At 44.0% G+C, this 12143-nt stretch overlaps 1 protein-coding gene across 5 annotated transcripts in view; it reads left to right on the top strand.

The window, feature by feature from the left end:
- fhod3b (formin homology 2 domain containing 3b) overlaps positions 1-12143 on the top strand; it is a 591169-nt gene that overhangs the window by 435561 nt on the left and 143465 nt on the right. The gene's annotated exons all lie outside the window — the stretch shown is intronic.

The raw sequence follows: 12143 nt of genomic DNA, 5'->3' as shown, positions 1-12143 counted from the left end.
TGACAACAGTTAAAATAAATTAATAAAAGAAAAAGTTTACCATTATTCAATGTCTGTCCCAAGCTCTGCAATTCCACTTCTGAAAATCCAGTGTGTCCCAGCAATTCAGACTTTCAGGATGATGAGCTAAAGTTGGCCTGCACTGATCCATTGGCTAAATAGCTTGCTTAATGCCCTTTCTTTAAGCATTCATACCTTTTTTTTTGCTTGATTTATGTTTTGGAGTTTGCTGATTACTGTTGGAAGAATACCAGAATGATTAAAAGAGAAGGATAGAAGAATGTATCAGAGAAAATGAAACGTGGAAAACCTACAGCACAATACAGGGGCTTCAGTCTACAAAGTTGTGCCGAAAATTTCCCTACCTTAGAAATTACTAGGCTTCCCCATAGCCCTCTGTTTTTCTAAACTCCATGCACAAATCCAAATATCTCTTAAAAGACCCTATCCTATCCACCTCCACCACTGTTGCCGGCAGCTCATTCCACACACTCACCACTCTCTGTGTATAAAAAAAAAACAAAAAAAAACAACACTTATCCCTGACATCTCCTCTGTACCTACTCCCAAGCACCTTAAACCCATGTCCTCTTGTGGCAGCCATTTCAGCCCTGGAAAAAGCCTCTGACTATCCACACGATCAATGCCTCTCATCATCTTGTACATCTCTATCAAGTCACCTTTCATCCTCCGTCACTCCAAGGAGAAAAGGCCGAGTTCACTCAACCTGTTTTCATAAGGCATGCTCCCTAATCCAGGCAACATCCTTGTAAATTTCCTCTACACCCTTTCTGTGGTTTCCACATCCTTCCTGTAGTGAGGCAACCAAAACTGAGCGCAGTACTCCAAGTGGGGTCTGACCAGGGTCCTATATAGCTGCAACATTATTACCTCTCGGCTCCTAAATTCAATTCCACAATTGATGAAGGCCAATACACTGTATGCCTTCTTAACCACAGAGTCAACTTGCACAGCTGCTTTGAGCGTCCTATGGAATCGGACCCCAAGATCCCTCTGATCTTCCACACTGCCAAGAGTCTTACCATTATAACTATTTTCTGCCATCATATTTGACCTACCAAAATGAACCACTTCAAACCTATCTGGGTTGAACTCCATCTGCCACTTCTCAGCTCAGTTTTGCATCCTATCAATGTCCCGCTGCAAACTCTGACAGCCCGCTACACTATCCACAACACCCCCAACCTTTGTGTCATCAGCAAACTTACTAACCCATCCCTCCACTTCCACATCCAGGTAATTTATAAAAACCACGAAGAGTAAGGGTCCCAGAATAGATCCCTGAGGCATACCACTGGTCACTGACCTCCATGCAGAATATGACCCGTCTACAACCACTCTGCCTTCTGTGGGCAAGTCAGTTCTGGATCCACAAAGCAAAGTCCCCTTGGATCCCATGCCTCCTTACTTTCTCAATAAGCCTTACATGGGGTACCTCATCAAATGTCTTGATGAAATCAATATACACTACATCCACTGCTCTTCCTTCATCAATGTGTTTAGTCACATCCTTAAAAAATTCAATCAGGCTCATAAGGCACAACCTGCCTTTGACAAAGCCATGCTGACTATTCCTTATCATATTATGCCTCTCCAAATGTTCATAAATCCTGCCTCTCAGGATTTTCTCCATCAACTTACCAACCGCTGAAGTAAGACTCACTGGTCTATAATTTTATGGGCTATCTCTGCTCCTTTTCTTGAATAAAGGAACAACATCCACAACCCGCCAATCCATCGGAACCTATCCCGTCCCCATTGATGATGCAAAGATTATCACCAGAGGCTCAGCAATTGCCTCCCGCAGTAGCTGGGGTACATCTCATCCGGTCCCGGCGACTTCTCCAACTTGATGCTTTCCAAAAGCTCCAGCACATCCTCTTTCTTAATATCTATATGCTCAAGCATTTCAGTCCGCTGCAAGTCATCACTACAGTCACCAAGATCCTTTTGCATAGTGAATAGTATTCATTAAGTACCTCTGCTATTTCCTCCAGTTCCATACACACTTTCCCACTTTCGCACTTGATGGGTCCTATGCTTTCACATCTTATCCTCTTGCTCTTCACATACTTGTAGAATGCCTTGGAGTTTTCCTTAATCCTGCCCGTCAAGGCCTTCTCATGGCCCCTTCTGGCTCTCCTAGTTTCCTTTTTAAACTCCTTCCTGTTAGCCTTATAATCTTCTAGATCGCTAACATTACCGAGCTCTCTGAACCTTTTGTAAGCTTTTCTTCTTGACTAGATTTACTACAGCCTTTGTACACCACGGTTCCTGTACCTTACCATAACTTCTCTGTCTCACTGCAACATACCTATGCAGAACTCCACACAAATATCCCCTGAACATTTGCCACATTTCTTCTGTACCTTTCCCTGAGAACATCTGTTCCCAATTTAAGCTTCCAAGTTCCTGCCTGATAGCCTCATAATTCCCCTTACTCCAATTAAGTGCTTTTCTAACTTGTCTGTTCCTAGCTCTTCTCAATGCTATTGTAAAGGAGATAGAATTATGATCACTATCTCCAAAGTGCTCTTTCACTGAGAGATCTGACACCTGACCAGGTTCATTTCTCAATACCAGATCAAGTACAATCTCTTCTCTTGTAGGCTTATTTACATATTGTGTCAAGAAACCTTCCTGAACACACCTAACAAACTCCACCCCATCTAAACCTATTGGCACTAAGGAGATGCCAATTGATATTTGGGAAATTAAAATCTCCCACCATGACAACTCTATTATTATTACATCTTTCCAGGATCTGTTTCCCTATCTGCTCCTCGATATCCCTGTTGCTATTGGGCGGCCTGTAAAAAATACCCAGTAAGGTTATTGACTCCTTCCTGTTCCTAGCCTCCACCCACAGAGACTCCGTAGACAATGCCTCCATGACGTCCACCTTTTCTGTGGCCGTGACACTATCTCTGATCAACAGTGCCACGCCCCCACCTTTTTTGCCTCCCTCCCTGTCCTTTCTGAAACATCTAAAACCCAGCACTCGAAGTAACCATTCCTGTCCCTGAGCCATCCAAGTCTCTAATGGCCACCACATCATAGCTCCAAGTACTGATCCACGCTCTAAGCTCATCCGCTTTTTTAACAATACTCCTTGCGTTAAAATAGACACATCTCAAACCATTGGTCTGAACGCGTCGCTTCTCTATCACCTGCCTATCCTCCCTCACACACTGTCTCCAAGATTTCTCTATTTGTGAGCCAACCGCCTCTTCCCCAGTCTCTTCAGTTCGGTTCCCACCCCTCCAATAATTCTAGTTTAAGTTCTTCCCAGTAGCCTTAGCAAACCTCCCCATCAGGATATTGTTCCCCCTGGGATTCAAGTGCAACCCATCCTTTTTGTACAGGTCACACCTGCCCCAAAAGCGGTCCCAAAGATCCAGAAGTCTGAATCCCTGCTCCCTGCTCCAATCCCTCAGCGACGCATTTATCCTCCACCTCATTCTATTCCTATACTCACTGTCACGTGGCACAGGCAGTTATCCCGAGATTGCTACCTTTGCGGTCCTGCTTCTCAACTTCCTTCCTACTTACGTCATTAGATCCAATATGTACCACGACCTCTGACTGTTCTCCCTTCCACTGCTGGATATCGTGGACGCGATCTGAACATCCCAGACCGTGGCACCTGGGAGGCAAACTACTATCCGAGTTTCTTTCCTTCATCCACAGAATCGCCTGTCCGACCCCCTAACTATAGAGTCCGCTATCATTACTGCCTTTCTCTTCCTTTCCCTACCCTTCTGAGCCACAGGGCTGGACTCTGTGCCAGAGGCATGGCCACTGTTGCTTCCCCCAGGTAGGCTGTCCCCCCAGCAGTCGTCAAACAGGAGTACTTATTGTTCAGAGAGACAGCCACAGCAGTACTCTCTAGTACCTGACACTTCCCCTTCCCTCTCCTGACTGTTATCCACTTGTCTGTCTCCCGTGGCCCCAGTGTGACCACCTACCTATAACTCCTTTCTATCAGCTCCTGGCTCTCCCTGACCAGATGAACGTCATCGAGCTGCAACTCCAGTTCCCTAACACGGTCCCTTAGGAGCTGCAGCTCGACACACTGGGTGCAGATATGGCCATCCAGGATGCTGGGAGAGTCCAGGACTTTCCACATCTGACACCGAGCACAGAACACCGGCCTCACACACATACTTCCTTTCCACAATTAACACCGGTAAACCTACCTTGCCTCCTCCCATTACCACCTAAGCCCATTGAGCCAAAGCCCTATCACTGTGCTATCCTCTCACTCCACTGTCCGCTGGATATTAGTTCGGTTATACTAGTTGTATTGTTGTATTAGTTCATAAGTTGCCATAGAAGCCTTATATGTGTGCGTAGTTATTGCTTCACAACACTTGTCACAACAGATTTCTTCTTTGACAAACCTCGAATCGGGAAAATAATAATAAAATTTGTTCAATTATATGATTACAATCAATCATTCATAATTGTACAGTAAACCACAGGGTATTAATTCCTTCACTTGATGAAAAATAATATAAAATATATATTATTTTAGCAAGTTTCTCACAGAGGCTCTTTCAATAACGCCTTTTCACTTTTTCTTGACTACCGTATTAGTCGTGCCAATAGTTAACAGCAGTGGGAAAACATTGCACACAGACCTAATAATGGAACCAAGCTGACAATCCAGAGCAACACACACACACAATGCTGGAGGACATCAGCAGCTCAGGCAGCATCTACGGAAACAGTCGACATTTCAGGCCAAGACCCTTCATCAGGACTGGGAAGAAGAGGGAGGATGCCAGAATAAGAAGGTGGAGGGAGGGGAAGGAGGACAAGCTAGAAAGTGATAGGTGAAGCCAGCTAGGTGTTGGAGGAGAACAAAGAAGAGGGTTGGAGGAGGGGGAATATCTCTCTTCTACATTTCTGCACTCTCGCCTCTTACCTCTTCTCATCTGTCTATCACCTCCCCTTGGTGTCACTCCTCCTCCCTTTCTCCCATGACCCACTCTCCTCCTCTGTCAGATTCCTCCTTCTCCAGCCCTCTGCCTTTTCCACGTATCACCTCCCAGCTTCTCACTTCCCTCCTCTCCCACCCAACTGCGTTTGCCCATCACTTTCTAGTTTGTCCTCCTTCCCCTTTGCTCACCTTCTTATTCTGGGATCTTCCCCCTTCCTCTCCAGTCCTGATAAAGGGTCTCAGCCTGAAACGTTGGCTGTTTATTCATTTCCATAGGTGGGTGCCTGACCTGTTGAGTTCCTCCAGCATTTTCCCTTCCAATCCCTTTGACCCCCATGCCATCAGGCAGGATGTACCATAACTTTATAGAAGATAGAAATCTATAGCACAGTATTGGCTCTTCAGCCCACAATGTGGTGTTGACCATGTAACCTTCTCTAGAAACTGCCTAGGATTACCTTACCGCATAGCCTGCTATTTTCCTAAGCTCCGTGTACCTATCTAAGAGTCTCTTAAGAGACCCTATTGTATCCACCTCTACCACCTTCACCAGCAGTGCATTCCATTCACCCACCACTCTGTGTGAGAAACATACCACTGACATCACCTCTGTACCTAATTCCAAGCACCTTAAAACTATGTACCCTTGTGTTAGCCATTTCATCCCTGGGAAAAAGCCCCTGGCTATCCACACGATCAGTGCCTCTCATCATCTTCTACACCTCTGTCAGGTCACTTCTCATCCTCTGTCGCTCCAAGGAGAAAAGGCCTAGTTCACTCAACCTATTCTCATAAGGCGTACTCTCCAATTCAGACAATATCCTTTTAAATCTCCTCTGCACTCTTTCTATAGTATTGACACCCTTCCTGTACTGAGGTGACCAGAACAGAACACAGTACTCCAAGCGGGATCTGACCAAAGTCGTGTATAGCTATAACATTACCTCGCGGCTCTTGAACTCAATCCCACGGTTTAAGAATGCCAACACACAGTACGACTTCTTAACAACACTGTCAACCTGTGCAGCTGCTTTAAGTGTCCTATGGGCACAGGTCCCAAGATCTCTCTGATTCTCCACACTGCCGAGAGTCTTACTTTTAATACTATATTCTACCTTCAAATTTGACCTACCAAAATGAACCACTTCACATTTATCTGGGTTGAATTCCACCTGCCACTTCTCAGCCTAGTTCTGCATCCTATCTGTGTCCTGCTCTAATGCTTTAGGATGAGGACTGTTAGGTTGGGAAGCAACTACTTCTTCCAGCCCGTAAGGTTGCTGAACCCTCTGTCACCACTCAGGTCTCATCATGCATGAAGTGCCAGTAGCATTATACTGTTTACTTTTTAACCTGTGCCGTAATTGCATGTTATTATTTATTGAATTACTAGTAGTAATACGACTTTGTGTTATGTGAGTGAGTTATTTGTACTGTGTTGTGCACTTTGGTCCAGAGGAACATTGTTTCATTTGGCAGTATACATGTGTACGGTTGAATTACACTAAACTGAACTTGAACTTTGTGTGTGTTGCTCAGGATTTCCAGCATTTGCGGGAACTCTTGTGTTTATGTTAAGTTGAATATCCATCTGCTTTTCAAATTGCCAGCACTTTAGGGGCAGCCCAGTATGTTCATAGAAGTAAGTCATATAATAAAAATCTTTTTGCAGCTGCAACACTTTTTTTTTATAAAGAGCTGTGCAGAAGTATGAGTGTAACTAGATACTTGAGACTAGAAAATTCAACCATCTCACATGTGCTGTGCATTCACATTTCCTCAAGTGGCCCCAGTACATCGTGGCATGTGCACTGGTGGCAGTTCAGCATTTGCACCTGCACAAGTTGTGCTCTCATTCGAGCAAGCCTAACAAACATTTGTGCAGTTTATTTTAGCACTTTGTTCTTTAACCTGAATCTGTTTTCAGTGTCATGGTAGAAACCTACATAGCGGGTTATATTTTGAACTGGATTTTTTTTTTAAATCAGTGAAGCATCAACGGGTTCAGGCTACCATCAAGCTGCAAGGCACTGTAGACCACCAGCTCTCTTCCACCCCCCACCCCCTCCGCCCCACACACACACACACACACACACACAAAAGCACACACAGTTTTTATTTTACAAATAGCAAATTCCACATATGGCATGTATGTAAATTTATAAACACTAGAGGTCTATGATGCTAAAGCATTGGACTCAGCCAGACCCGCACATTTTGCTTAGCTCCTTCTTTTGTTTTCTGTGTTGTGTCATTTTAATAATTAAGAAATACCCCTGGATATTGTGATCTTTGCTAGTCACCAAAAATAGTGGTTTCATTAGCAAGCATATAATTGGACTTGGAATACTATCAGGATCAAGTATTCCTCATACGCACTGGCTAGTTGCAAACAAGAAAATGTCAATGCTTAGAAATATGCAAGTTCATGACATAACTTTGAATAATATGACAAACATTTGATAATTCTGCAGATGCTGGACATCCAGAGCAATACACACACGCTGAGCAGGTCAGGTGACATCTATAGAGAGGAATAAGCAGTCGATGTTTCTGGCCAAGATCCTTCATCAGGACTTAAAAGTAAAGGGGAAGAAGGTGGGAGGGAAAGGAGTACAAGCTGACAGGTGATAGGTAAAGCCAGGTGAGGTGGAAGGTAGGTAGGTGGGTGGTGGAGGGGTTGAAGTGAGAAGCTGGGAAGATGGCTAGACAGTGTAAAGGGAAAAAGAAGAATCTGATAGGAGAGGAGAGTGGACCATGGGAAAAAGGGAAGCAGGAGGAGTACCAAAGGGAGGTGATGGGCAGGGAAGGAGAAGATAAGTGGTGAGAGGGAAGCCAGAATGGAGAATGGAAAAAAGAGAAGGGAGGGGGTAGAAACAATACCCGAAGTTAGAGAAATCGATATTCATGCTATCAGGTTGAAGAAGCATTTGAATTTTTCTTGAGTTTGTTTGTTTAAAACTTATTGAATAAGTCCCTCTTCTTCCTATGGCTCATTAAGATAATCTAAAAATTATGAGCACTAAGTTTTCACCTGTCAACTATCATTATTTCTTGTCTTCCACATCAATGCATTAACCTGGTATGTTTTCAAAGATAACCAAACTAGATCATGAGTCATTCAACACAGCTGCCTAAAACAAACATCACCTTGCTGCTTTTCTCACATTTTGTTTAAGATGCAGTTACTTAATTTTCCAAACCAATATCTACTCGATAGTCTCCTTCACTAAAAATTTTGGAGAAACATAGAAAATCTACAGCACAATACAGGCCCTTCAGCCCACAAAGCTGTGCCGAACATGTTCTTACCTTAGACATTACTTAGGATTACCCACAGCTCTCTTTATTTTTCTGAGCTCCAAGTACCTGTCCAGGGGTCTCTTAAAAGACCCTATCGTATCCGCCTCTACCACCACAGCCCATTCCATGTGCTCACCACTCTCTGCATAAAAAAAATCTTACCCCTGACGTCTCCTCTGTACCTACTTCCAAGCACCTTAAAGCTGTGCCCTCTTGTGCAAGCCATTTCAGCCCCGGGAAAAAGCCTCTGACTATCTACATGATCAATGCCTTTCATCATCTTATACCTCTCTATCAGGTCACCTCCCATCCTCCATCACTCCAAGGAAAAAAGGCCAAGTTCACGCAGTTTATTCTCATAAGGCATGCTCCCCAATCCAGGCAACATCCTTGTAAATCTCCTCTGCACCCTTTCTATGGTTTCCACATCCTTCCTACAGTGAGGCGACCAGAACTGAGCACAGTACTCCAAGTGGGGTCTGACCAGGGTCCTATATAGCTGCAACATTACCTCTCGGCTCCTAAACTCAATCCCGCGATAGATGAAGTTCAATGCACCGTATGCTATCTTAACCACAGAGTCAACCTGCGCAGTAGCTTTAAGCGTCCCATGTCCCCAAGATCCCTCTGATCCTCCGCACTGCCAAGAGTCTTACCATTAATACTATATTCTGCCATCATACTCGACCTACCAAAATGAGCCACCTCATACTTATCTGGGTTGAACTCCATCTGCCACTTCTCAGCCCAGTTTTGCATCCTATCAATGTCCCGCTGTAACCTCTGACAGCCCTCCACATTATCCACAACACCCCCAAAATTTGTGTCATCAGCAAATTTACTAACCCATCCCTCCACTTCCTCATCCAGGTCATTTATAAAAATCACGAACAGATCCCCGAGGCACACCGCTGGTGACCGACCTCCATGCAGAATATGACCCGTCTACAACCACTCTTTGCTTTCTATGGGCAAGCCAGTTTTGGATCCACAAAGCAATGTCCCCTTGGATCCCATGCCTCTTTACTTTCTTAATAAGCCTTGCATGGGGTACCTTGTCAAATGCCTTGCTGAAATCCATATACACTACATCCACTACTTGACCTTCATCAATGCATTTAGTCACATCCTCAAAAAATTCTATCAGGCTCGTAAGGCACAATGTGCCTTTCACACAGCCATAGTAATCATATTATGCCTCTCCAAATGTTCATAAATCCTGCCTCTCAGGATCTTCTCCGTTAACTTACCAACCACTGAAGTAAGACTCACTGGTCTATAATTTTCTGGGCTATCTCTACTCCCCTTCTTGAATAAGGGAACAACATCCGCAACCCTCCAATCCTCCAGAACCTCTCCCGTCCCCATTGATGATGCAAAGATCATCACCAAGGGCTCAGCAATCTTCTCCCTTGCTTCCCACAGTAGCCTGGGGTACATCTCGTCCGGTCCCAGTGATTTATCCAACTTGATGCTTTCCAAAAGCTCCAGCACATTCTCTTTCTTAATATCTACATGCTCATGCTTTTCAAGCTTTTCAGTCTACTGTAAGTCACCCCTACAATTACCAAGATCCTTTTCCATAGTGAATACTGAAAAAAGTAATCATTATGTACCTCTGCTATCTCTTCCGGTTCCATACACACATTTCCACTGTCACACTTGATTGCTCCTATTCTCTCATGACTTATCCTCTTGCTCTTCATATACTTGTAGAATGCCTTGGGGTTTTCCTTAATCCCATCTGGCAAGGCCTTCTCATGGCCCCTTCTGGCTCTCCTAATTTCCTTCTTAAGCTCCTTCCTGCTAGCTTTAAAATATTCTAGATCTCCATCATTACCTAGTTTCTTGAACCTTTCATAAGCTCTTCTTCTTGACTAGATTTACAACAGCCTTTGTACACCACTGTTCCTGTACCCTATCATCCTTTCCCTGTCTCATTGGAACATACCTGTACAGAACTCCACACAAATATCCCCTGAACATTTGCCACAGTTATTCCGTACATTTCCATGAGAACATCTGTTCCAATTTATGCTTCCAAGTTCCTGCCTGATAGCCTCATATTTCCCCTTACTCCAATTAAATGCTTTCCTAACTTGTCTGTTCGTATCCCTCTCCAATGCTATGTTAAAGGAGATAGAATTGTGATCACTATCTCCAGAATGCTCTCCCACTGAGAGATCCGACACCTGACCAGGTTCATTTCTCAATACCAGATCAAGTACAGCCTCTCCTCTTGTAGGCTTATCTACATATTGTATCAAGAAACTTTCTTGAACAAACCTAACAAACTCCGCCCCATCTAAACCCCTCACTCTAGGGACATGCCAATCGATATTTGAGAAATTAAAATCTCCCACCATGACAATCCTGTTACCATTATACCTTTCCAGAATCTGTCTCCCTGTCTGATCCTTGATGTCCCTGTTACTATTGGGTGGTCTATAAAAAAAACACCCAGAAGAGTTATTGACCCCTTCCTGTTCCTAACTTCCACACACAGAGACTCGGTAGACAATCCCTTCATGACTTCCTCCTTTTCTGCAGCCCTGACACTATCTCTGATTAGCAGTGCCATGCTCCCACCTCTTTTTCCTCCCTCCTCTTTTTCCTCCCTCCCTGTCCTTTCTGAAACATCTAAAGCCTGGCACTCAAAGTAACCATTTCTGCCCCTGAGCTATCCAAGTCTTTGTAATGGCCACCACATCATAGCTCCAAGTACTGATCCACACTCTAAGCTCATCTGCTTTGCTCATAATACTCCTCGAATTAAAATAGATACATCTTAAACCATTGGTCTGAGCATGTCCCTTCTCTATCACCTGCCTATCCTCCCTCTCGAACTGCCTCCAAGCTTTTTCTACTTATGAGGCAACCACCTCTTCCTCTGTCTCTTCAATTCTAGTTTAAACTCTCCCCATCAGCCTTAGCAGACCTCCCCGCCGGGATATTGTTCCCCCTGGGATTCAAGTGCAACCTGTCCTTTTTGAACAGGTCACTCCTGCACTAAAAGAGGTACCAATGATCCAGAAATCTAAATCCCTGCTCCCTGCTCCAATCCCTCAGCCACGCATTTATCCTCCACCTCACTCTATTCCTATAGTCACTGTCGCGTGGCACAGACAGTAATCCCGAGATGACTACCTTTGAGGACCTGCTTCGCAACTTCCTTCCTAACTCCCTGTAGTCTGCTTTCAGGACCTCCTCCCTTTTCCTGCCTATGTCATTGGTCCCAATAAGTACCACGACCTCTGGCTGTTCTCCTTTCCACTTCAGGATATCGTGGACGCGATCAGAAACATCCCAGACCCTGGCACAGATATATGACAGATCCTCCAATGTAGGAATAAATGGAAGACTCAGAGGAAAAAATAGAAGACTAGTTAGTAGAAAGTTCCTGTGGCTTAAGTCATGGTATATTAGAGTCACTGCATTACATTTTAATGTGTAGTCTTTGCTATTTGGCCATTGGGGTGGGCACAGGTTAAAGAGACACCACTCAGATGTACAATACTTGGATGAGGCAGGCAAGTGCTTTTAGCTGGAATAACCCAGGAGAATCATGCTCTGAAGGAGAGTTCAAGTGAAAAGATTTTTAAAACCAGGATATGTTTTTCCATAATCTGTTTGAATCTTTCAATGATCCCTAGATAAAGTAGCAAAGTTGTATTTATTGCAGAGATCACAAAAAATTTTAAACTATTATGTTTCTACCAGCATAACAAAAGTAAATGATCTCAGATGATATAATAACCATTTTTTATTACAAATAAGTGCCGATCATCACACACAATCAGATTTTTTAGGAAGTATTAGAACCTGTGAATGTAACCGTTTGCCTTATCATGACAAATTTGATGGTTTGATCAAA

Source organism: Mobula hypostoma, chromosome 17 (genome assembly GCF_963921235.1).
Source record: "Mobula hypostoma chromosome 17, sMobHyp1.1, whole genome shotgun sequence".
Classification (NCBI taxonomy): domain Eukaryota; kingdom Metazoa; phylum Chordata; class Chondrichthyes; order Myliobatiformes; family Myliobatidae; genus Mobula; species Mobula hypostoma.
This window is presented reverse-complemented; position numbering and strand designations above follow the sequence as displayed.